At 39.2% G+C, this 27,050-nt stretch overlaps 1 long non-coding RNA gene across 1 annotated transcript in view; it reads left to right on the top strand.

Moving 5' to 3' along the window:
• Positions 1-1,159: 1,159 nt before the first annotated feature.
• The window catches only part of LOC122240404, a 69,918-nt gene continuing 44,027 nt past the window's right edge, over positions 1,160-27,050 (top strand). The window contains exon 1 of the long non-coding RNA XR_006220101.1: positions 1,160-2,832. This is a non-coding gene — a long non-coding RNA (uncharacterized LOC122240404). The remainder of the gene's footprint in view (positions 2,833-27,050) is intronic.

Genomic DNA, 27,050 nt, shown 5'->3' with positions numbered 1-27,050 from the left:
ATGTTATTTATTCATTGTCTTAGTTCTTCTGTTAACAGACAGCTCTTGTTTCTTATTATCACCACTTGTGTTCTGTGGCTTGTGTATTAACAGGGAGGATGTTTGTTAGGGATGCTTTCGGGGTCAACACCTGTGGAATGGAGGGGAAAGAAGTGGGATGGGGTAGGGGGAGATCCACAATGCATGCCCAAGGATACATACATAAGAAAGAGCGCCTCTGGAGCAAGAATGGCTTTTTGGTGCTGTCTTTCCTAAGGAGGAAGAAGCCTGCCCTGTCATATAAACAAACAACCTTGGAAAAGGTGCTTGTTTTTAGCAAGCCTTTGGTTTTTAGTTTGAGCAGTCCCCAAAGGGAGATGATAGTTGAGGGCTATTTGCTGGCAGCACTCCCAGTAGCCTGGGCAAAATTCCTTTTATTTCTGAAAGTTGGATCTGGGCAGCACATCACACTCTTTTTATTATTATTTTTTTAATGTTTATTTATTTTTGAGAGGGTGGGAAGGCAGAGAGAGAGGGAGACAGAGGATCTGAAGCATGCTCTGTCTTCGCTGACAGCAGAGAGCCCGATGCAGGGCTTGAACTCAAGAACTGTGAGCTCATGACCTGAGTGAAAGTCAGGTGCTTGACCCACTGAGTCACCCAGGCGCCCCCTACCACCCTTGACAACTTAAAGGAGAGTGTTCATTGACCACCTTCCAGGTACCAGAACTGTTCTAGATCCTGGAACTTACAGTGATGAATAAGGAATAGTCCTTGCCTTAAGGTATTTCTAATCAGCCTCTTCTGACTTGTTGATTAGTATGACATGCCAGATGTAATTCCAAGTACTCTGTATTCACTAATTTTTTTTTAATGTTTATTTATTTTTTAGAGAGAGAGAGAGACAGACAGACAGAATGCAAGCAGGGGAGGAGCAGAGAGAGAGAGAGAGGGAGACACAGAATCTGAAGCAGGCTCCAGGCTCTGAGCTGTTAGCACAGAGCCCAGTGTGGGGCTCGGACCCGCAAACGGCGAGATCATGACCTGAGCCTAAGTCAGATCCTTCACCGACTGAGCCACCCAGGAGCCCCTCACCTGTTCTTTTTTTTTTTTTTTTTAATGTGACTAGTATAAATTTTAAAAATAACTTAGTAGCTTGAATTTGTGGCTTGCGTTTTGTTTTTACTGGACAGAGTTGCCTTACAGTATCTGAGATTCTTCCTATGGGGAAGTATTTTGCTCTTAAATTCAAAGAAAATCCTATTTGGTCTGGTAGTAGGATCAGGTTCTTTTGATATGCTTCATTTAATTTGTATTTAGTAATAGGGATTCTATCCACCAACAGCCACTACTTGCTGGTTGTTTCGTGATTGTTGAAAACTAGTTAGAGGCAGCCTGAGTGAGATGAATTAAAGTTCTATTGTTGTAGGGGAACAAGGTCATCAACTTGGAATTAATCAACGGATTTCAAATCACCAGGAAGGGATATTTTACCCTCAGCTTTACAGTTTCAGCATGTAAATTGCTGTTTAGAGAAGAGTCTGTAAAATCAATCCAGCCTTTTTCCCTTCAGAAATTAAAAGCGATTTATTTCTATTTTTGGCGAATCCTGGGAAACACTTGTACATCCAACTCCTTCACCCTGATGCCACCTGTATTGCATGTTGTTTTGGACCTTTGAGTAGGGAGGTGGGAAATTCGGTTGTCTTGGTGTCCCACAGGATTTGGAGGAGACCCCTCTGATCCCTGTTGGGGAGCCCATCTGTCTCCACCTGATACGTTTTATTTCAAATGAGTCAGAAACTCTAAAGCTCAACTTGGCCAAAGTAGCGCATATCATGTGGACTCCAACCAAAGCCATATAAATCATCCCCAGATCATACCAAACTTGGCCCCCGAACTGGGCACAGATTTTCCAATCTGGTCCTGGAGTTTGCCAGAAGGCAGGAGGACCGCAGGGATATGTGGGTTGCAACTGGCTTTTGTCCCAAACTTCTGTGGTTAGTGAAGCTTGTCTGATCTGGGATTGGATATAAACACAGCTTGTGTACTCAAAAGACACCAAACCACCTTGAAGGGTCATTTGGTCCACGCCTCTGCAGAAATCATCCTCACAAATAACTGTGTATCCAACCACCCAACGTTACCCCTGCCCACTGTGCCCTTACAAATCAAGAAAGATCCAGAGATGGTTTGTAAATACATTAAGTATTCCAATTTATTGTTCTCTTAGTACTTTTTAATATCAGTACATTGCTGATAAACCTAAACTGGAGACCCAAGTGAATGAATTTTTATATCTTTCTGAATAGATATGCAGAGGCTGCCTTATTTGGTAGAGTGACTCTAGAATATAGCAGCAGTGTATTTTGTTTATCTGATTTCTAGGGCAGGTTCTTTCTTAAAGTTTTTACTGTTGTTATTGTTTATTTAATGGAGAGGAACAATAATGATTAACTTTAATAATTCTTTGTTTTCCTTGGGTCAATACAATTTACTTCCTAGATTTCACTGAGGTGGCCCTGTGCTATATCATATTTGTCTGATTTGTGAAGTAACCTGTTTTTGGGGAAAGAAGATGTGGGAAGTTGTAAGTATTTTTTGTCTTAAAGTTTACCCAGGAGTCCCCAAATAATTGCATCTCTCCATAGACAAGAGAGGTACTTTATCCTCAGTTTGTTTTCTTTTCTGTAACACAGCAAATTGACATCCCCTTTGATAGTTAAATAAGGGCATTCCTGGAAACAAAGGAATAGGTCTGGCTGGAGCTTCCAAGGAACTTCTCAGTTAAAAGGAAGTCACTGCTTTCTGTGTGAAGGATTCCTCAGTCTACCTGAACAACTGGCCAGCTGGGTAAGAGTGTAGGATTTATTGGCTGTGTGTTTGGGCAATGTACTTAACCTTTCTGTGCCTTAGTTTCTTCATCAGTAAAACAATGATAAGACCTTTTAGAGTTTTATGTGGTACAAAAAATACTGTAAAATTAATGCAGAGTCTGGATTATCAAGTGTAGGAAAGAGATTATCAAATGCAGGTGGCAGACATGGCAGTGGAGGATGATCCTTTTCAGTCCGAAAGCATTTCCACAAAGTTGTTTTTGTTTTTAAATACCGGAAGACGTTTCTAGTAGCGTTTGTGCGATGAACATCCTACAAATAGAATACGTGTAAAATTTCTAAGGAATTAGTTTTGTATAAGCATAGTGTAAATTGGAGTCAGGGCTATGATTTTGATTGCCTCCTGAGTTAGTATTTTAGGAATAGAAATGAACATAGCTAGGCTACCTTTAGTTCAGACACATGCCTATAAAGTCAGTTGTTACCTTTCTGAATCACACAGTAGGATCGCAGCAACCTGGCCATACTTCTAGTTTTTTATCTTACTTTAGGCTCATTTTCAACACCCAGCCTGACCGGACATCACATGTGCCCATTTGAACATGTCCAGAGACATTGTTTCTGATATCACAATGATGCTGTTTTCATTCTTGTACCACAGTGATAACTGGCACATTCTTCTTTCTAAGAACTGTGATGTTTGCCACTTCCTGTAACATCTGGTCTTGGTCTTAGATCTGTCCTTTGGAGAATAAAGCTGTTCTTGAGCTCACATGCCAGAGTTTCAAATATTTGTGGATGGTTGTTATACTTTTCTGAACTATTCCATTGTCCAGGCGAAATATAGTTTGTTCCTTTAATCATAACTCAAGTGGCAGGAAATGGCTGGTAAGAAAGGAACCTCATGTTTTAGTTCTTTATTGTGTAACACACTGAATGAATAAAACCACTTTCTATTACATTAATACTTATATACGATATAATAATATATAAAATGATGATTATATCATTATCATATCTCAATCAGCTGGTTCTTGCTTGAGTCTCTCAAGTGGTTGCAATCAAATTGTAAGTGGGGTTGGCTTGACTTGGGCTGGCTGTCCAAAATGGTTTCACCACCCTCATGTCTGAATCTGGTCTCAGATGATTTGAATGTCTGGGGCCTGAAATGGCTTGAGATTGACTGGGCTTCTTTTTCTCCAGAAAGCCATTCCCTTGTCTAGCTTGGGCTTCCTCACAGCATGGTGGCCTCAGGGCAAGATGGACACGTTACATGGTAGTTCAGTGCACAAAGACGAAAGAAGTAGAGGCTGCCAGGTGCCTTAAAGTCTGAGCCTAACAACTGTTAGAGTCAGTTATGTTCTATCGATCAAAGAAGTCTTAGAGCCCACTCAGATGCAAGGAGAAGGAACATAGATTTTGCCTCTCAATGGGAAATCAAAAAATGTATGGCTGTCTGCCCCTCCACTCCCAGCTCTCTTGGTGCTAATGGCTAATGTCACCTCTTAAAACAGCTACAGTGTTCAAAACAGGACAAAATAATCTAGCATGCTATCAGAGAGGCCACAAGATTTTTTTCAATTTATAATCTCCTAATAGCTTTCTACTAGCTATCGCCCACTATGGGCTCCTAATAAATTCATCATTCACTAGATCCTTTAAATCCTTATTTCACAAACTGTTATCATGTTTTCTATTTGCATAACTTCCTTTTTTCACAAAAGGCAGAATATGATTTTTGCTAATTAAACTTGTTGATTTGTGCTTGTTATTGTTCTGGTAGTAGCTACTTTTAAGATGTTTGAAGAGTGTATTCACAGTTTGGGCAGTTTGTGGCCTTGCTTACTCTTGCCAATCCTCAGCAGCCAGAGTGAACTTGCCACAACACAAATCTAATTGTGGTTCTCCCTGCATAAAACTCTTCACAGCCCCAAGATGTTGTCCTCAGGAAAAAGTCTGAATTTTATGTATGAAAACCTTGTAAGGTTTTTCATACCTGTCTCCTGACTATACTCTGATTCTCATTTCTTCTTTTCCTTCCACTTCCCCTTCCCCTCCTTCCCCTCCTCCTCCTCCTCCTCTTCCTCCTCCTCTCCTTTCTCTTTCTACTTAGGAATATCCATGTGTAGATCTTTGTATGGATATATGTTTTTATTTTTCTTGAGTGAACACGTAGGAATAGAATGGCTGTGTCATATTATACGTGAATGTGTAATTAAAGAAAAAACTGCCAAGCTGTTTTCTAAACTGGATGTCCTGTTTTCTGTTCCCATCTGCAATCCACGTGGAGTTGCATTTGCTCCACATCCTTGGCTCTACTTGGTATGATCATCTTTGAAATTTTAACCATTCTACTCTGTGTATAGTGATAACTCATTATGGTTTTAATTTGCATTTTCCTGATGACTAATGATGTGTTCCATCTTTCCTCTGCTTCTCAGCTATTTGTACTTCTTCATGAAGTGTATGCACAAAGTTTTGGCCTATTTTAAAAATTGGATTATTTTCTTATGCTTGAGTTGTGGTGTTCTTTGTGTATATTCTGGCTACAAGTCCTTTATCTGGTATATGTTTGGGAAATATTCTCTCCCAGCCTGTGACTTGCTTTTTTGTTTTTAAAAATGTCTTCAAAAAGCAGAATTGTTTAATTCTGACATCCAATTTATTATGTTTTTTTCTTCTAACGACTGGTGTCTTATATGTTCTATCTATCTAAACACTTCTGTCCACCTTGAGGTTGTAAAGATTTTCTCCTGTTTTCTTCTAGAAGCTTCATAATTTTAAGATTTATATGTAGGTCTGTGATCTATTTTTGAATTACTATTTTTGTATAATGTGAAGTAGGGAACTGATGTTATTGGATTTAGTTTGCAAACCCTTTATTTTTATTTATTTTATTTTATTTTATTATTTTATTTATTTTTTTTTTTTTTGAGGCAGGGGAAGGGGCAGAAAGAGAGGGGGACAAAGGATCTGCAGTGGACTCTATCCTGACAGCAGAGAGCCTGATGTGAGGCTTGAACTCACAAACTGTGAGATCATGTCCTGAGCCAAAGTTGGAAGCTTAACTGACTGAGCTACCCAGGCACCCCTATTTTTTTTTAATTAAAATTTTTTTTTTTATTCTAGAGAGAGAGAGAGTGGATGAGTGGGGGAGAGGGGCAGAGGGGGAGAGAGAGAGAGAGAGAAAGAGAGAGAAAGAGAGAGAGAAAATCTTAAGCACTGGGATCATGACCTGAGCCAAAATCAAGAGTTGGATGCTCAACCAACTGAGCCATCCAGGCACCTCTTGATGCCTTTTTTAGTCATATTTAGTCATAAGTTATATATTTTCATAAGGAAATTATATTTATCTTCTATTTTTTTAATTTTTTAATGTTATTTTTGAGAGAGAGAGAGAGAGAACAAGGGAGGGCCAGAGAGAGAGGGAGATACAGAATCTGTAGCAGGCTCCATACTCTAAGCTGTCAGCACAGAGCCCAACATGGGCCTTGAACTCACGAACTGTGAGATCATGACCTGAACTGAAGTTACACGCTTAACTGACTGAGCCACCCAAGCAAGGTGCCCCTATTGTTTTTATGTTTTAAAAATTACTAACCTAAAGGTATTATGTTTTTGTTTGTTTGTTTTTACTGCCTGTCTTATTGTTATCAGTTGAGAGCTCACTGAGAGCTGTGACCAAATGGTAATTCCTCTTCCTCCTTATGAAGTGTATTGAATGATACCGTAACATCCTAAAGCAAATGAATAGCATTCCCTTCTGGTGGCATTCCTTGATGACAGCTACTCAAATAAGTTCATGTGTAATCCAGACAAATGTTGCTTTCTGACGGTCCCGCTTAACTCCAAGGTATAATTCAGAACATGTAGCCTAAACATTGATTCTCAGAAGGATTACCAGGTTCTTTGCAAAAAACTGTGAATTCCTATACACTGTCACACATCTAGTGCTTTTGAATCTCTAGGGATGGGACCCAGGAGCTGAATTTTCAATTTTTTTTCATTTTAACCTACTTATTGAAGTGCAATTTATATACTACTCAGTTAATGCAGTGAAAGTGTACATTTCAATGATTTTTCAGTTATTCATGCAGTTGTCCTATTATCACTACAATCCAAAGGATGCTGCATTTTTAACAAGGGACTTCCCATGAAATGGTTGGGGCTCTCAAGTTGAGAAACCCTGTTTGACAGGATCAAATGGATAAGCTTCACCCAATTTGCTTTGAGCTTTAGTGTTGTTACATAGGTCTTTGGGCAGAAGGGAGTTCACCATTGTTTCACAGAAATCTGGCAATGAGAGATTTAACAGTTTTGCTTTCAGTATCCTCAGGTGATTGTATGAGCCCATTAATGCACTAAAATTTACTTTGGCTAAAGTACAGATCTGAATTCTGTTCACTGGGTCATCAGCTAGAAGACTGAGTCCCTCAGCTAATGTGTGATTCTAGTCAACTCTCCAACATCCATATCTCAAGACAGTTTGTATGTGTTGTACTCGTAGGCACGATAGCTAGTTGTCTTGGAACTGGTAAATTGGGCTCCAAATCAAAGCTCTGATTGTCAATACTGGAAATGCAAGGCCTTAGATGTCTTTCATTCCCAGACAGAAAATAAAAATTTTGGATGCATTTAAAAAGTATGCATGTTGGGGAGGGATGGAATGGGTAATGAAATGTTAAGTTACCTGCATTAGCAATGTAGGGATTCAGGAAGTTTGTGGCATTAGAAATGACAAGGTACCTTACAAAGGGTCTTCTCCAGCATTTCTCAAAATGTAAATCAGCATGTTCCTTGATATAATGTAAAGAATGAGATTTGTGGTTTAAATAACTCACAATCCCCTGAAAGGTTAATCCAACTAATTTCTGCAAGCTGTTTCACGTCCACTGTATATTGTAAATCTCTACTGGGGTCATGTGTTTTATGGTGGAATTTAAATTTTTCCATAGAGCGTCTTTGCAGCAGTGTTGGCCAGTATTATTTTTCCAGTCTCAGTGTCTAATTTATCTTATTTTGATTGCACAATATTGAGAAAATTATAACTCACAAAGATAAGTAGTTGCAAATGGTAGCAGTTTTTGAAATAGATTGCTTTGCTGTGTCAAGATGCTTGTCAATTAAACTAGGCAAAAAGTGTAAAAGAGGAGCAATAGGACATTTTTGCCTCGATTGTCTATGTTTTATCTTCTGTGCATAAATTGTTTATGTCTTTTGTTTAAATACATCTATTTTGGGGGGCGCCTGGGTGGCTCAGTCAGTTAAGTGTCCAACTTGATTTCAGCTTAGGTCACAATCTCACGGTTCATGGGTTCAAGCCCCTCATTGGGCTCTGGCTGACAGTGCGGGGTTCTCTCTCTCCTGCTCTCCCTGTCCCTCCCCTGTTAGCTCTCTCTCTCTCTCAAATATAAATAAAAACATTAAACATTTTTAAAAAGTCTCTTTTTTGATCAGTGCCTGATTTGAAGCTGCTTTGTACTACTGACTGAGATAGGAACTATATGCTTTTTACTAGTGTTACTTAAGTTGTAGTATGTAGACCAATACTGTTTGTTACTGGTCTAGGTCAAGAAAAGAATAGAAATTGGGAATTAGCATTTAGAAATTTTTACAGCAATTTGTCACTGCCCTGACATCCAATCAAGTGGTCAGTGGATTCTTTTTGTTAATCAGGGTCTCATCTATCCAGGTGTTGTCACACTCACATGATGGATCATGTATAGTTCAAGCTACTTATCATCATCAACCTCTAATGGAATGGCAGTTAATAAACAAAGAAATAAAACCAGACTTGTCCTTTACCACAGACAGGTTGAGAAGTACTGCAGTAGAGGACAATTAAGCTGTTGGTCATGTGTAGTTAGATACGATTTATATATACTTTTGAAAGGAAGGAATCAGGTTGTTGCTATATCCATGGCATTATAGATGTTATGCCACTAAAAATGCTTCCATACACATTTTGAAACCTTCTGAGGTTTCTAGAATTTTCTACCAGATAAAATCCAATTTTCTCTCTCAGAGCCAGACCCAGAGGTAGTTTCTTTTCCATTGGATATTTTCCTATCACAGGACATCGGAAGCACCAAGGGGGTTGGTCTACCCCCATTCAATTAGTTATTCACCCTCTTACCATTTTTAAAATATGGTCCATTGGAATTTTCTCAATTTATAAATTCTCTGAAAGTAGAGCTCAAGCCCAACCTTCTTTCAGATTGCTTCCTTTAGTCTCTGCCTGTATAGAAATTCTGGAGCAGCTGTGACCTGTAGATATTGGACTTTAGTGCTCTTCTTTTTCTTTTCCTTTTTGGCTAACACTTTTACAACTACCACTGTGACTGGATCCTTGTAAGAGCTCAACACACGTTAACAATTACTAAAATTATTCTTTGATTTCCATATGTGAAAAAAGACAACCAAAGCATTTTTACAAGGAGAAGTGTGGAATTGTCTCCTTATCTGATAATTTTAGAAGACAATCACAATGATAATCACGTAGGGAGTATTTGATGGCTTAGTTATAATTGTTAAAAATATTATGCCTGAATGCCTTCACATATTTCTCCTTCAGTAATGTATTCTTGAATTTTTTTAAAAATGAGAGCTTCTTGCCTTCTTGATTTTCCTTTTCCTTTCTCAATATTGACCTCTTTCTAACATTTATATGGATGGGATGAACCTTATGGCTTGTTTTCTAATTTAATTTTTCTCACTTAATGATATAACTTGAGCTTTCCATGTTGGTATAGTCAATATAAGTTCACCTCATTTTTTTAGATGGTACTTGAGTTTTCTGTTGAATAGATGTACACTTGTGGGTTCTCTTACCCTCTCACTAATAGATACTTAGGCTTACTGGCTAACCCAATTGTCTTCCTGACTATATAGACTAGTCATGTTCTAGAATATTAATGCAGATAAAATATTTTCTCATCATGTAAATTACCATGTGCTGAAGGGACTAAAGGAAATCAGCTTGGCCCTAAAGGGAAAAAAGCAGCAATTTCAAAGACATTTGAACAACAACTCTAAAATAAAATTAATTAACTTCCCTTTAAACAAATTCTTTTAAGTTTTCATGGCAATTTGTGCTTCTGAAAAAATTCTTGGCATGTCTTCTATAGGGAAGACATTTATTCTCTGTAAGCCCTAAAGATAGGAGGAAAGGAGGATAACTCCAAGTAGAAAGGGAAGACTCTGTTAACACTGGACAGAGCCGAAAAATATTTTAGTTGGATGATTGTTTGCTTAAAAGGCCCTTTGAAGCAATCTTGAATTGCAGTGTTAATTCCATAGTAAAATTTCCCCATGGAATATTACAATACAGGCTGGCTATGAGACAGTCTCTAGTTTGTTTTCAGGCACATTGTAGGTGCTCAATTGTTTGTGGAATTAATGTGGTTGTGAGAGAAATGACCCAGAAACAGTGATATGACTGAGGTCTCCTTGTGAGCCCACAACTGCATGGACCACGAGCCCTGAAGAATGGTTGGCTGCCCACTGACTCTCAGATGGCCTGAAAATTGATCCTAATATTCAAATAATCCCTATGATCTGGAGTGTAGGGAATAGGATAAATATTTCAACCAGGGTCTTCAACTCTTCAGGAGCCAGTAAAAGATAGGAGAGGTCCCTGCTGCAGAAGAGCCCTTGTAGGGACCATGCATTGACCCAGCAACATAAGTTTCTTACAAAGTTGAAGGATGATTATTAAAATTAATGGGTGCTCTCCTTTTGGGATGAGCACTGGGTGTTGTATGGAAACCAATTTGACAATAAATTTCATATATTGAAAAAAAATGGGTGCTCTTATAAGTAATGTAAATCTACTATAGAGATCATTTAAAAAGTAATTGCTAAGGGTGCCTGGGTGGCTCAGTCAGTTAAGCATCCAGCTTTAGCTCAGGTTATGATCTCACGGTTTGTGAATTCCAGCCCTGCGTTGGGCTGTCTGTTGTCAGTGCAGAGCCTGCTTCAGATCCTCTGCCCCCTGTCTCTCTGCCCCTCTCTCCCTCACTTGCTTGTGCATGCTCTCTCTCTCTCAAAAATAAGTAAACATTAAAAAAAGTTATTGCCATACATTTTATTTTTGTTTTTAATTTATTTTTAAAATTTATTCTTGGCATATAATTGACATACAATATTATATTAGTTTCAGGTACCATATGTTTTTTAAAAGAAATTACATTTTTATTTTAAGTTTTTATTTTTATTTTTTTATTTTATTTTTTAATGTTTATTTATTTTTGAGAGAGAGAGACACACAGAGTGTGAGCAGGGGAGGAGCAGAGAGAGAGGGGGACACAGAATCCAAACCAGGCTCCAGGCTCTGAGCTGTCAGCACAGAGCCCGACGCGGGGCACGAACCCACCAGCTGTGAGATCATGACCTGAGCCGAAGTGGGACACCCAACCAACTGAGCCACCCAGGCACCCCAAGTTTTTATTTTTAGTTTAGAGGGAGAGAGAGAGAGTGTGAGCAGGAAAGAGGGGCAGAGGAAGAGAGAGAGAGAATCTTAAGCAGGCTCCAGATTTTGTGTGGAGCCTAACGTGGGGTTCGAGTCCATGACCCTGGGATCATCACCTGAGCCAAAATCAAGAGTTGGATGCTCAACTGACTGAGCCACCCAGGCTCCCCTATTCCAGGTGCCATATGTTTTTAATTGGCGTCTGTTAACCATAGAGTAGATCTGCAGTGTTTGACATACACAGAGAAGGAAAACACAGACTGAGAGACTCCAAAGAATATTTGACCCTTCTGCCTTCTAATTGATGTAGAAAGATATTGTTTGCATCATGTGATAGATAATGATCTCTTTAAATTATCACCTTGGCAATAATGTAGCATGATGTAATAGGCCAAGTAGAATATCTGGGGTCTAGTCCTCATTTTTGCTCTTTAACTACTTTTATATCTTTGGGCAAGAAACTTAGCCTGATTAGGCTTTATCATCAGGAAGCTGAGAATAAAAATACCAGTCCCGCTTATTTTGCAAGGTTGTTGCAAGGATGAAATGAAATAAATAAATAAATATGAAAACATTTTATAAACTGCTGTTATACAACTATAAAGTCTCATTACTTGCTGAGATTACAATATCCTCAAATTTTAGTGTGTAGATAAGAGTCATTTGTGGTGCTTGCTAAGAATGCAGTTTCCAGAACTTCTATTTCCAGCAATACATAAGGCAACAGAGCCCGAAAAACCCTCCCGCTACACAACTCCTAGAAATGTTGGATAAAGTATATCCAACGTCATTATAAATGCATAACTGAGCTTGTGATCAAGAAATGAAAATTTCTAGGGCCAGAAACTGGAAGAGGAAGAAGTGACTCAGAGAGGTAATTGGGTGCTAAAGACACAGCTGCCTTGAGGGACAATAATATAAGTAGAATGTTTTAGGCTGGAAGCAGAGAGAAGACAATGTCTGTGGCTCACCCAAGGTGTAGAATCAGACCCGCGACCTTCTGTATATCCACTTCTCATAAAGGGCATTTTTCCTCATTAAAAAGGCAGACTAAAAGACAAATCTACCATTGACCAAGGGAAGGGACAAGGAGCCTAACCCTCCTAGTGGTTTACAAAGACCCCAGCTGTGAAATTAACTCTAAGCTCCTGAGATTGTGGAACTGAAGCACCAAGGGCAGAAGCCAAAGTATTTTTCCTTGTAGTTATGTCCCCTCTGCCCAAGGGTCTGTGGATTCTAGAAATAAAGCCCCGTCTAACATTAACTCCAGTTCCCAAATCCATTTGTAATAAGACCTAGCAGAAATATAGACTCTCAAGGACTTTAGACATTGGATATAAGGGACAGAATGTAAGTATGTATAAAATGTTTGAAAAGTGCAGATACCTGGGTGCAAACAAATCAATAGTTGGGGTGGGCCTGAGAATCTGCACTTTAAGAAAGCATCCTAAAAGAGTTAAGATGCAGATGGCCTTCAGAAGACCCACTGGGAAATGTAGCTTTGCCAGTTTTCCAAAATGGATTCCACTGGCCACTTTAAATACTAAAAGGTATTCATATTTGGCTCTACCTCCATGTTAGTGGGTTAAAAAAAGTACCTTTTAGTTTTTTTTTTTTCAAATATTTATTTATTTTGAGAGACAGAGACAGAGAGCACAGGGGAGGGGTAGAGATAGAGGGATCCCAGGCAGGCATGCTCCCAGCTGTTAGCATGGAGCCCAATCCCACAAAGCCATGAAATCAGGACCTGAGCTGAAATCGAGTCAGACACTTAACCAACTAAGCAACCTAGATGCCCCTAAAAGGAATACCTTTTAATGAGGAATTTTCTTTTCTGCTCTGTGGCTAATCAGGCTTTATCAGTTTTCTGACTTAAGTGGATAATTAGGTAGCCAGAATTTTTTTCCTTTGGCCCAAAAAACAAGCAAAGAACAACAATAACAACAAACAATGATACTCAATGAGTGTGCGTGGGTGGCTCAGTCCGTTAAGGATCTGATTCTTGATTTCAGCGCAGGTCTTGATCTCAGGGTCATAAGTTCAAGTCCCGTGTTGGGCTCCATGCTAGATGTGGAGCCTACTTTAAAAAAAAAATAGCTAAATAAATAAAAATAATGATACTGAAACAACATGGAGAGTAAATGGAAGTGCCATTCTCTTCCCCTCTTTTGCCGTCTGCTTCCCTAGTGGCCTCCCTTTATTGCTGCTGAGTCTGCTCAGGCTGGAAATGCCCCTCATCTTGTTATAACTTATCGAGGTTAAAATGGTGCATAATGGACGATTGAGGCAGATGGTGACTTTCTTTACTGTTTATGTTCCTCCCATATTGAAAACTTGTAGCTGCTCCAGGTGCATTTTGGCCTTTGGTGAAGGGTTGGGGAAGGGATTGAGAAAGGGTTAGAGGAAGGTCTCAAGAGAACAGCCACCAGAAAAATTTTAGTCCTGGCTTCCCATCTTCCTATTCTCCATCACCTTTTTATCTATTGAACTCAACATGAGTCAGGTTTTGCTTTTGAAAGCCCTGTAAAGGGAAGAGTTGTTTTTCCTATCTTTGAGCTGTTCAGCCATCTGTCCCAGTTTCTTCCTGGTTTCCTGTTATTTTCATTCTGCCTTTATAAAGATTAACATGCGGTGCAACCACATATTCTATTAAGCTTGTCTCCTCACTTCTTTATCTCATTAACTGCTTGATCACTATGAATAAAAATAATCTTCCATTAAGTCACAACTTCAAACGTCTCTGAGACTTTAGATCAAGCAAACCTTCAACAGCTTAAAAAAAATCTCTTTAAATCCAAGAGGTTCACTTCAAAGGAAAACCTATGGGTGTTCTCAACCCAACTGACAGGTAAATAGTCATTTGTAACTAAAGATATGCAAGTAAGGAAACACAGCTTACTCTGGAGTTTATACCTTCTCTTAACTTTTTCTCTACTTAAAAGGGCAACTTAAGACCTGGCTGGAGATAGGATTGGCTTGGATAATACAACATTGTACACATGGAAATAGGGTAGTATTGGAAGCAACCATACAGCTTTCTGTCCTATTTCATACTTTTTTTTTTCGTATTTACAAAATTAATACACAAAGAAATAAAAGAGAAAATGGGGACAAAAGGAGGCAGTGTTGGTAGGGACAAACATCACCCAACCAGAGATAACTACTATTAATAATTTGATAGTCCTTGTAGTTTGTGTGTGTGTGTGTGTGTGTGTGTGTGTGTAAATAAAAAAGGATAAAATGCATATTCTTTCATAGATATTCTTTTTTTTTTTTTTTTTTTTTTACATCCATATACTTTCTTCATGTGAAGGATAACTTTGTGTGTGCTGTTTTCTTTGCCTGGACTGTCCTTCTTTTACCCAAAGAACGCCTTTCTTCTTCAGAACTCTACTCTGAATCTCCTTGCCTTTGGGCACCATTTTTGATCTGCTGACTTTTTTATTCCCCACTGGATGTTTCCTTTGCTTAGTGGTCTCCTTCTGGGCACTGATCATAGTTGTAGTTTTTTATTCCTGTGTGATTTTGTCTCTCCCACTAGACTTTAAGCCTCATAAGGGTACAGGTTGGGTATTCTCAGGGCCCAGCACAGTGCCTGACACAAAGTAGGTGCTTCAAGAACTTTGGTTTGGATGAAAGAATGATAAGTTTTCAGATATTCTATGCTTGTCCAGCTATCATTTAACTTTGAGGCTGCTTATTGGCTAATATAAACACGATAATGGGTATCACTGTATGAAACAGCCTTGCCCACAACCTTAGTTATTTCTTTAGAAAGATTCCTAGAAGTAGAATTACTAGACTAGAGACTATGGGGCACTTTAGTGCCTTAGATACATACTTCCAGAAATATGTCAATTATTACAGTCTTTAGTAGTAGAAAAGAATACCTATTTCCCCATATTGTCATACTTAATTCTAATTTGTAATTTTTTTTTCCTGCAAATTGACTATTCCTAATCTTTGTCTTTTTTTTTTTTCCTATTTGGATATCTATCTTTCTGTATTTATGACAATCCTGTGAATTAAGATTCTTGGCCATGTATCACAGTCTGTCTTTTGACTTAAACCTTTTCTTTTTTAAATCTATCAATTGATGTATGTGTATTTATTTGCACAGATGCAGAACTCTCCATCTTTTTTCCCTTGTTTTGTTTGTTTGTTTGTTTTTATCTTTATAAAGTTTTTCCTACATTAAGATTATAGAAATAATAGCTGGGGGAAAAAACAAACAAACTAAGGGTATATATGAGTATATAGAGGGAGAAGACTGGATTAATCTATAAATGAAGGTGGTGAATTGATCAATTATATGGAAGGGAAAAAGTTCATCTCATCTAACATCTTACATGAAAGTATGCTCCAGATGGATTCAGATCAAATTTTTAAAAGTATGAAAGAATTGGAAGAAAGTATTGGTGAGTACCACTTATCTGTCTTAATTGAGTACTCAAATAAGAGTTAAGAATCTAAGAATTACTTTGGATGAAAAAATAATTTCCCATTGTTAAAAGTTTTGGTTAGAGATTTTGATCAGAGATTTCCCAAGTAGTTCAGTGTTGAGAGGGAGATTCTAACCTTGCTCTCTAAATACCAACTACTTTTTTCTGAGCTCCACAACAACACTTCTGGTTAAAGTAAGCCAGGGAAGTAAATAGTGTGGTAGAGAAAGGCCCTGTAGTTGCAATTAGAAGACCCAGTGTCCCGTCCTGGCTGTATCTCATTACTCATCACATAGTTAGATCATCTGGGGAGAACTTTTTCTTAGACATTTTTTTTTTAATCTGTAAAATGTATAACAAAAATCTCTGTGCCATCCACTTCACAGAGTTGTTGGGAAGTTCAAATCAGGTACTACAAATGGGCAGTATTATTACTGAAGAGTGCTGTACATAATAATAGCTCAATGCGTTTTATATTGTTGCTCTTTATGTCCCAATCTATCTTTCCTGCAAAACTATTTCTTTAAGAGCATGTTTGTTCCTCCCTGCATTCTGAAGCTGTCTGGCATGATGGCTTTCCTTAAAGATTATACTCTGCAGTAATGAAGAGCCCTGACAGGAGTCCTGCTGAGTTTGGTTTGAATCCAGGTTCTGTGGTTTGTATTATTGTGACCTTGGGCAAGTTATGTAATCTCTCTTATGTTTCAGTTTTCCCATCTTTGAAAAGAGGATAAAAATAGCACTTGTCTTGGTAAGTCAAGGCTCTGGTTATGTCAGTAATCCAAACTATGGTTGTTGAAGTAATAAAGGGAATGCAGTAGCTTATCAATCTCTATCTCTATCTCTATCTCATCTCTATCTCTATCTCTATCTCTATCTCTATCTCTATCTCTATCTCTATCATCATCTCTATCTCTATCATCTATATCTGTATCTCATGTGTTTCTGTCTCTGTCTCTGTATCTATCTAGCTGTACTTTCCAGGAGTGGTTAGTTAAGGTATGATCTTGTTACTCTCTTTTGATTTGCTTTTTCTTTTAGCCTCAACCTCTTTTGATTTGCTTTTTCTTTTAGCCTCAACCTTTTATTTTTCCCAAACAAGATTTATCTACACAGCAGAGAAAAAGGTGTTATAGTCCCTAATTTACATCAAGTAAATGTATCACGTTCTCCAACTTGATATTTTGACAATTCACACATTAAAAAAAAATCCTGGTAAAATGTCTTCATTGGTTCTACTTTGGTCATATTCTCACCCTGAATTAACCATGTGGTCTGGTGGAGGGGGTGCGTTGGTTGTTTAGACTTGGTTCCCCTGTCCTTTTATGACTGTGGTCATGTGGGGTTCTAGGAGTGTCAGTCCTCCCACTATCACATGATTAAAGAATGGGAGAAGCAGTTCCCCAGAGGAAAGGGTGTATTAACACACAAATATAACCAATGTCCATGAGTTTCCTCATAGGGCTGTTGTAAGAATTCAGTGATAGAACTTTTTGTACCATTGGTACATAGCAAGTGCTCAAGAAAAAAGAAAAAAAGTTAGCTTTTACTAGTATTATGATTCAGTGGAAGGATATTTGTTTCTAGGCATCTTGCAGATATCAGTCACCTTCTGAATTGTTGCAGTTAAACAACCTTTGACTAGGTTTAGTGTAAACATCTAGGAAAGAGTTGTAGGAGATCAGGTGATAAGAAGAGAAAGGAAAGGAAGCCATCATGACTCCTTACAGGAACCAGGACCCAGAAGGGCACTGGGGCTTAGAGCAGGGGAAAGAAGCCTGTCTTTTCTGATGAGTGGTTCCTCATAATAAATGCTTATTTTCAGTGGCAGCTGTAGGAGTATGCTAGCCTTGAGTCTCTACTGCCATTCTCAAGCTCTCTTCAAGAGTCAAATAGTTAGGCTTAAACACGATTACAGTGACATAAGACTCTGGCTCCTCTGTTTTTGTTTTTTGTTTTTTCCTTCCAACTTGTTAGTCTGTTGCCCCTACATTTTTGCCCTTTTGTCTCCTCAGACTTGGATTTATCTCAGTTTTGACTTTTTCCTTTAGCATGACTCTGGTCACATACAGATAATGCCCAATAATAATACCTAATGAGAAAAATGGAATTTAGTTTAGCTTCCTTGTATGTGTTGCATTGTTGAGACTAAAAAAAAAAAAAAAAAAAAAAAAGGTTGAATCTTTTGACTTAGAGCCATGGAAACACTCTTCTTACTTAAGAACCATCAACTTAAAGTTGAGGCTTCCAACTGGCGTAGATCTTCACAGCAAGCAGGCAAATCTTTTGAAATAAAACCAATCTTTTCTTAAAGACAGACATCAGGAGCACATAAAAAATCACGTGCACTACAATGTATTTTGGGGGTAATTTTCCTTGATTATAAACAACATTTTGATGTACTTGTATCTAGAACATTGATGAGATAGAGTTCGAGTGAATAAATAGTTTCTGCATTTCATGATGTGATTTTAATTCCTCCACCTTGGCTGCTTAGGAATAACAGCTTAATCTGATATCACTGAAAATAAGAAATATCTGTATTTCCGTGATCACTGAAAGTTCATACTGGATTGTAAGCTCAGATAGAACTGACCCGAGGCTTATCAGAGCTGAGCAACGGAGCTGCATGAGAACAGAATAAGATTTAATCAGAAAGGAAATTCTGCTTCAGAAACAGTCTTTGCCCCACCAAACGACACTTGGGGAGGAAGGAGGACAGGAGATGAGAAACAGAAAAAAGGAACATTTCAAACACTTTTAAAAAATAGCACTTTTCCCCCCTGGTAACTTCTCCACTCAGTTAGGTTTAGTATAAAGTAATCCTGCGTGTTCCTGAGGAAATCTTCTGGTTATGTTCTCGAAGCAGGTAAATAATGGAGATATCTGCCACACTGGAAAATAGTGCCGATCAATAATATTGTGATTTTTGTTTGCCATGCCTTTTTTGCAGCTGACTCACCTTCTCTTCTCTCTGGAGCTTGGATGCTTTATTTAGAGATGGGGTTTTTATCTTCTCTTTTCCTAATGGCGATGTTTGGAGGACCAAGGGAGCAGCTATGAAAGTGACTCTGGAGGGCAAATACCCAAGCCTTTAGTACTGCAGTGATTTCCTGAACTCACAACCCGTTGCGGGGTTACTGTGTTACTGAGGCCACAGCGCATATACCTCACCCTGTTCTGATACTATTCAGGGCAGACAGATGTGGCCATCAAAGCTCTTGCTATTGGAAGATTTTTTCTGCTCCTGCAGAATGATGTACTGTAGCTAAAACTTTAATTTTAGCAAGTAGGATGATTGTTACTTCTCTAATGCCTCTGATTAAGGTCAGCAGCAGACATTACTTGGGAACTAAGATTGCTCTCATGAGCAAATGACACAGGGGAAGAAATTAAAAAAAAAAAAAGTTTCTGTCTTGAAAATGGAGGATACCAGAGGGAAATGTGTGGTGTACAGATTGTATCAGTTTTCTCATACCATGTGGTATGCAAGACATAATGGCTTCAACAACACCAATTTATTTACTTATACTTTTGCCATTTAGATAGGGCTCAGCTGGTCTGGCTCATCTCTGTTTCCTGTGGTGTCGGCTGGACTCAGTATGTGTTTGTGGTCAACTGGGTAGCTTGCACAACCTCTCCGACATGCCTAGCAATTGGCTCGGTGGCTCTCCTTTGAGTGGCTCCGCAGCGGGATAGCCTGGGCTTCTTCACTGCATTAACAGCTTTCCCAACTATGTACCATAAATCTCAACCTCCATAAAGAAATATTTCACCACCTTCCCTGGACCATTTCCTGTAGTCATAAATGTTGTCAAAAAAGACCCTTCCACTGAAGCTATCCTGCTCTGCCAGCTACTTCAGCTTTTGCTTGTCCTTCCATGTGTATTCCAGCATGGCAGGGTTGTCATTGCAGCCATGTCTTACTATGTACCTTCATCCATGCACTGGACCCTCATATCCCTAAAGCAGTGTGGCTCTCCTGGGCAAGGTGGCAACACTGCTCCCTCCCCTCTGGACTATTATTTTATTTTATTTAATTTTTAAAGTTTATTTATTTATTTAGAGAATGAGCAGGGGAGGGGCAGAGAGAGAAGGAAAGAGAGAGAATCCCAAGCAGGCCCCACATCGTCAGCACAGAGCCCAATGTGGGGCTCGATCCCACAAGCAGTGAGATCATGATCTGAGCCGAAATCAAGAGTCAGACGCTCAACCAACTGAACCACCCAGGCAGCCCTTCTCTGGGCTACTATTTTAAAGGGGCTCCAAGCAGGACTGTCGTATCCGCATTTTGTTCCCTTTCTTCATCCTCTGTTGTTCTTCTTCTATTTTAGACATGAATCCAGCATGGGCTTGGCTGGGAATGAATGGATTTGACTAGGGCACACTACTGAATTAAACCAATGGGATTTTACTTGCTGAAGCCTATCGTGTCCCATTCTTTCTATCTTTAGGATGAATTCTCCCAAGGTCCTAATTTTCTAGATAGCAATCTAACTATCCAGCTAGGACACCCCCTGTTTCACTCATCATCACTTTCTTCAACTAGCACCATTATCAAGTGAGGTTTGTCCCATTTTAAAGGTGAAGAAACTAAGTAAATGAAATGGGAAATTTAACTCCCTTGACTTATGCAGCCACTGTAGGTTAGGGGAAAAAAAATAAAGGCGACATTCCAGCACTCTATTTAGTCCATTCCTCAGTTGGCAAATCCTCCTTATCCTAAGAAATCAAAGATATCCTGTGGGGGTAGCAACGAGATACTCCATATGGTGTTCTGCTCTTTCTCACCCTTTTAATTTGGCTCATTGTTCAATCTTAATTTGCAATTGTCACAGCTGCGATCGCATTCCCAATGTTCCACCAACTCCAAAAACCCTTGAATACGAACCCTTGGTGGTTTTAATTTTATTTTTGTTAAGAAAGGTTATGTTGTCACAATGGGTAAAGGTAGCTCTTCAGTGAGGGAAAACATTTTTTTGGGGGAAAAAGATACTTCTAATTTCGTATTAAGCTTCAGAATGGGCTGCCACTGTGGAACCTCAAGTGCAGGGGAGTTGACAATTCAGCCATAATCAAGCTAACTGAATTGGACAGAGCAATGTGAGACATAATTAGCAATTCCGTTCAGCGAGCTGTCTCCTGAAAAACTTAAAATACCTTCCCTGCCTCATGCATATTCAGTGCCTCATTTGCTATTGTTTTTATCCAACAGGTTGAAATTCAAAAGGAAAAAATTCTGAGTTGTCTGTCTCATTTTCATCCCCCGCATTCTCTCTCTCTTCAGCAGCCCCCCCCCCCCACCGCCTGCCCCACCACCCAGCCAGTCCCATTTCAATACAGCAGGGTCACCCCAGTGCCAACTGCACACTGATGAATACAAAGTCCTCTGAGCACATTTTTTCTCTTGCTAGTACCTTTGTCAACCTTTCCTCTTAATTAGATAAACTGAGCATGTATGTTTGCACTGTGGAATTATGACCATTCAGTTGTTGTGGTCAGGCTTCTGTTGGGCATTCTGTCTGTCACGTGGTTATTGGGTCAGGATAGGTTTGTGCAGAATTGGAGATTGATTGATGATCCCGTGATTTTCCTCCTGATCTCTATCCACCTTGATGGGTTAAGCTTTCACTTGCCTTGATGTTTCAGGGGGTTAGACTTTTGCCTTGTAGATGTGCAGCAAGACGGAGACCGCAGAAGTAATGAGAGGGAAGGGAAAAAAAATCAAACACATTCCCTTCTGTTGCCTACAACCGTGGTTAGCTGAGCCTACAAATTCCCCTTTAGAAGACTGTCTATGGGGCGCCTGGGTGGCTCAGTCGGTTGAGCGTCTGACATCGGCTCAGGTCATGATCCCGTGGTCTGTGAGTTTGAGCCCTGCGTCGGGCTCTGTGCTGATAGCTCCGAGCGTGGACCCTGCTTTGGATTCTGTGACTCCCTCTCTCTCTGCCCCTCTGCTGCTCATGCTCTGTCTCTCTCTCTCTCTCTCTCTGTCAAAAATAAATATAAACATAATAATTTAAAAAAAAAGACAGTCTATACAATGTGTTGGGTGTGAATACTCTGGAAAGACCCCCTGAAGGGGTTGTCTGCAGAGGCAGTATGGTGTAGTACAGGCAAGAGTTGGAGTTAGATCTAGGGTCAAATCCTAGCTCTATACTTATTAGCTGTGTGGTCTTGACCAAGTTACTTAACCTCCCTAATCCCCACATGCTTCATTTGTACAACAAAGATCATACCAACCCTGTGTGTGAGTATCATTATGAGGAATACATAAAATAAGCTATAGGGAAGACCTAATTGAGTGTCTGGCACACTCCATTGTGTTCAATAATTGTGTCCTTCCTTTTCTTTCCTCCCCTTCTTCATATTAGTCTTTCCTTTCCTTTTTCTTTCTGCTTTATTATATTTTGTCGTCTGAAATCAGAAAATGTAAAATATTCTAAAATTTCTGGAAAATTACTCAGCACTATACATCTCGTTCCCTACAAAGCTTCTTTATCTTAAAAGACACATTCTAGCAATTAGTACATGCTGATTTAAGTTTCATCTTCTTTCCCCTCCCCCATTAATATCTGCTAAAGGTGACAGGCCAAAGGTATAAATTGAGTTAAATGAGAAATTAAAAGTTTTTCTAATCCTAAATCCCCAGAAGCATCACTATATTTCATCACTTCAAAAAATAGCTTCTTTCAGATTTTAGCTTTTCCATTTGGGGAGCATTAGAATAAGAAAAGCATATTGATAAAATTTCATGTTAAAAAATTTTAATTTGCTGACCTAACTTGGAAGGTTTAATTTTCACATCTTTTTTTTTTATGTGAAAAGTAGGAATTTCAGGCAAACTCAGGCTTGTAAATATTTTAGAAGAAGCTGAGATATACTCTAAATGGATTCTGTATCAAATACAACAGTAATGTTCAAAAGAGAGTTCTAACGGGAAATAAAAGGAGAACAAAGGTCGCCAGTGTTGTAAATCAGGAGAGGAGAGTTGGGAAGTTATTCTTTTTCAAAGTTAAATTTGTTGTAGCAGGTTGGCATCTGAATAAGTTGGTAGGATGAGAAATGAATGCAAGGACTAGGCCAAGTAGAGGTACTTCTTTTCCTCCCCTCCTTCCTGAAAGCATATGTGTCAGACCAGTTGGCAGGTGGTTTTAGCCTTCATTGATTACCATCACACACTGTCCCCTGTTTTCCAAGCAAAAGTCTTGTTTTGTTTTGTTTTTCAAAATAATGCAGAATACTTGAGGGGATGGGTCACCTCACTTATTTGATGTGGCCTCCCACAGCTTCTAGCCCACCCTATATATGTGTTAAGCAAGAAAGGAATCTTTGCACACTGCAACTAGAATGAGAGAAAATGAAGCCGTGAACCTATCTTCCATCTGCAGTAACCCTTGCGAATGTGTTACGGCCAAGGCTATGAGCCACCAGCCTCGCCAACAGAAATGGATGTACAGGAGGGATGAAGAGATGAAGGCCAGATGGGAAGCCTTTGAAACAAATATGTTGAACTCCAACACTGGAAAGAGATAAAGAATGAAGTGAAAATGGAGAGAATGTGAAAGATGAAAGAAAAGAGGTGGTGGCTCACCTCCCACGGAGAGAATTTTGACTGTGACCAAGTTCCAACACAGTTTCCATGTCATACATGGGGAGGGTAGAGGAGGGACTAGGAATCATGACCTCTTGGACTGAACACCTTTAGTTAGGTCTTCAACATAACCTCTTGTGTCTCTCAAGCAGGAACTTGATAAGCAATACTTTTGTTTTTAAATATGAAATTTATTGTCAAATTGGTTTCCATACAACACCCAGTGCTCATTCCAAAAGGTGCCCTCCTCAATACCCATCACTCACCTTCCCCGATAAGCAATACTTAAGGGAGACTTGAAGGAGCCCATACCCTGAAGAATGGGGGCAGAATAGAAGCAGACATTTGAAGCGTAGGGAGAGATTTGCACATTGTTAGCAGTGGAAAATATCATCCTTTGCCTCTGCTTCCTTGAGCAAAACTTCCCAGAGTTTTGAAAGAAATTAATCTGATGTTTCTACTTTAACCCCAATAGAAGCCTAAATCCTGAAAAGTTTCTGCAATAAGTATATTTTGTTGACAGGTTATTGTATAGGGTATAACCTCCCACAAAAAATCTTGTCTAAATCCACCAGAATGGTGAAAATGAATGATACTGCATCAAAGTCATGCCTGTATTTGTTACATAGCCTTCAATTTTTTGCTTCTTTCTCCCTTATACTTTTTAAAAGCAGGGAGTCTTGAGAAATCTTATTAAAAATCACAAACTGAACAGCAGACCCCCCCCTTTTTTTTTGAGAACCAGAAACAGATTTTAAATGACAAAAAAAAAACCCTCCTTTAATCTTTTTGTAACATCTTGACAGTTGTGCCAGAAGATGTCTGCTTCTGCCTTCAAAATATAATTGCTTTTGGCCTGAAATAATTCATTTCCCACTCTTTTTCCTCTACTAGAAATCTTTGCCCTTTAAGCTGGATATTTCCCCTTAATTTTGTGGCTACTTTTTTGGAAGGTAATGGAAAGGGGTAGGGAGCTGGTAGTCTAAGGAGTCCAGAATGAATGTCACAACACAGTACCTTGTGAAGGTGTAATGTGGGATAGAGCATCCGTGAACCAAGGCAGGCGGGAGGGGGGGCGAGCTAACAAATTTTGTCATAAAAATGAAGTTAACTGTAACACTGTTGGCTATCTAGTGTCATCAAAGGTATTTGACCTTTTTAAATCCATCAGAGCATGTTTCTATTTGTTCTGTTTTCAATAACTCAAGTGAAGTCATATCACAGTTGAAAAGATTTTTAGTAGTATAGTGTCTTAAAGATGCCAGATCTTGTTTTCTCCGAAGAATCCTTTATAAACATTGGAGTAGGAGTGTCCTCAGATTTCTGTAAAATCTATATCTGTGGACTCTTTAGCAGGAAACATTTCTGATTTGGGAAATAAGCCTAGTGGGCAATAGAAATAGGTGATCTCAGCAAAAGGGGGATCTTCAATGGTGGAATGGGGAGGGTAGGCAGCAGTGAGAATCCATAACTGCAAAGTGGCATGGTGTGTCCTTCGATTGCCTAAATTCAAGTCCTGAATCACAAACTACTGAGAAGAAAGATAATAAAGGGAAAAAGAGGATGTGAAAGAGAATCAGAGTGTTGACCATCACAGTAAACTTAAGAGTTTTGGGCTCCTTGTCTTGTAGAGTATCTTTTTTCCCATATATATCTGTCATTTCTTTTTTCCAAACCAGTTCTGTGAAGGTATGTATAGTCCATCAGCTCTTTTATGACTTAGTTGTACAAATGCTTTTGGCTTCCTTGCATCTACCTTTCTCTATATTCACTAAAGCCCAGAAAAGGACTATGCCATGCACGTCGTGGGGCTTACGGGATTAAGCAACTCTCTGCTGCCAACTTCTGTCCAGATTTGATGTGCTGGATGAATGAAGATTTGTCTAATAGAGTATCTTCTCTGCTTTTATAATTGCTTGCGAAAATAGGAAATACGTGAATAAAACAGGGGCTGGGGGAAGGGAACTCCAAGCCTCTGTTGCAGTACTCTCAACTCCTTGGAAGCTATCAGGCACACTATTGCTTCCACTTGCCTTGACGTTACTTAGCTACTGAGAGGCAGGGTGGAGGTGGTGCATTTCATACATAGGCAGGAATTTAAGGTACTTTTGGAGAAGCAAATCTAGGTCCAAGTTTTCTTCTTTCTTTGGAAACACAAAGATGAGAATTAACATGCACTGAGCACTTACTATGAGCCAAGCACTGTGCTTGATGCTCCTTATAATATGTGGTTGGGCCTGTATCCCATTTCCCAGTAAAACACAATCACCAACATTCTGGGAAGGATCAGTTGCCTTAAAATTAAACCCATGGTTTATGCTATACATTATTATGGTCTCTTAGGAGATTCTCAATGGATGAAAACAAAGATTCAGTCTTGCTAACTGGGTCCAAGACATAGAAGAAGAAACTGATTATTTTCCTTAGGTTTTCTTCCAATCCAGGACTTCATATGTCTTTTTCACTTCTCTTTATTAGTTATTTAATGCTATCTGTCCTTCCTGGGCTATAAGATCTGTTTAATTCTGAGTCCCATTTCCAGGATTCCCACTATACTCTATTACTTGTAAGTCCACTTTCCTTCTGAGGAGCATGGCTCTTATCTATTTCAGTCTTTGGGGATCCCAAGAAGTTTTATGCAAAACTAATGATCTTTTATTATTATTAAGAGGTCTCGTTTTCCTGGAGGATTAGCACCTCCTAACTCTAGAGACCATCTCATTTTATCCTTATAACAGCTTGGCAAGGTAGGTTGGCACGACCTTATTTTACTCTGAGGAAAGTAAGTTCAGAGTTAGATAAGTTGCTTAAATCACGTAATTAGTAAATGGTAGAGCCAGAAGTTAAATATGGGTCTGTTTGGGGCTAAAGGAACTATGTATGTTCCTTTTACACAATCATCTCTTAAAATCTAACATTTATTGAATGCCTACTGATGGGTCAAGCACTGTGCCAAGGCTGCTATGCTGAGGAATTCTGAAATGGAGTTGGCATCAAATGGAGTTGGCTTTCTGAAGTACTATGATGAGAGAGATTCTGTGATCTTGTCTACACTCAGTGGGAAAGGATGTTGGGATTCATCGTTAATGTCTGTCATGGGAGCATGATAAGGTGGCTTTGCCAATTATTCACCTTCTCTCACAGAGCCACCCAACATCAGGAGTAGGATAATATGATATTTAAGAGCTAGATTTGACCTGTTACAGACCAGATTCAAGTCCTGAATCCACAATGTAACTGCAATGTCTTGAGGAAATCACTTAAACTGAGTCTTCAGTATCTCATTTTTTTTTTTTTTTGAAAGAGAGAGCATGAGCATGAATGGAAGTTGGAGGGGGGCAGAAGGAGAGGGAGAGAGAGAATCCCAAGCAGCACCCCCCATCCCATGTGGGGTTTGAACCCACGAACCATGAGATCATGACCAGAGCAGAAACCAAGAGTCAGACACTCAACCAACTGAGCCACCCAAGAACCCCTCCATTATCTCATTCTTTATTATTTTGTTTATTTATTTATTTTGTGTGTGTGTGTGTGTGTGTGTGTGTGTGTGTGTGTGTGTGTGAGAGAGAGAGAGAGAGAGAGAGAGAGAGAGAGAGAGAGAGAAACACTTGCACAAGCTGGAAAGGGGCAGCTTTCCATGAGATCTCGACCTGAGCTGAAATCAAGAATCAGATGAGCCACCCAGGTGCCCCTCTCATTCTTTAAATGAGGATGATCATGATATTCAC

This window comes from Panthera tigris, chromosome A1 (genome assembly GCF_018350195.1).
Source record: "Panthera tigris isolate Pti1 chromosome A1, P.tigris_Pti1_mat1.1, whole genome shotgun sequence".
Taxonomy (NCBI): Eukaryota; Metazoa; Chordata; class Mammalia; order Carnivora; family Felidae; genus Panthera; species Panthera tigris.
Note: the sequence above shows the minus strand (reverse complement) of the source record. Positions and strands in the feature narration are given on the sequence as shown.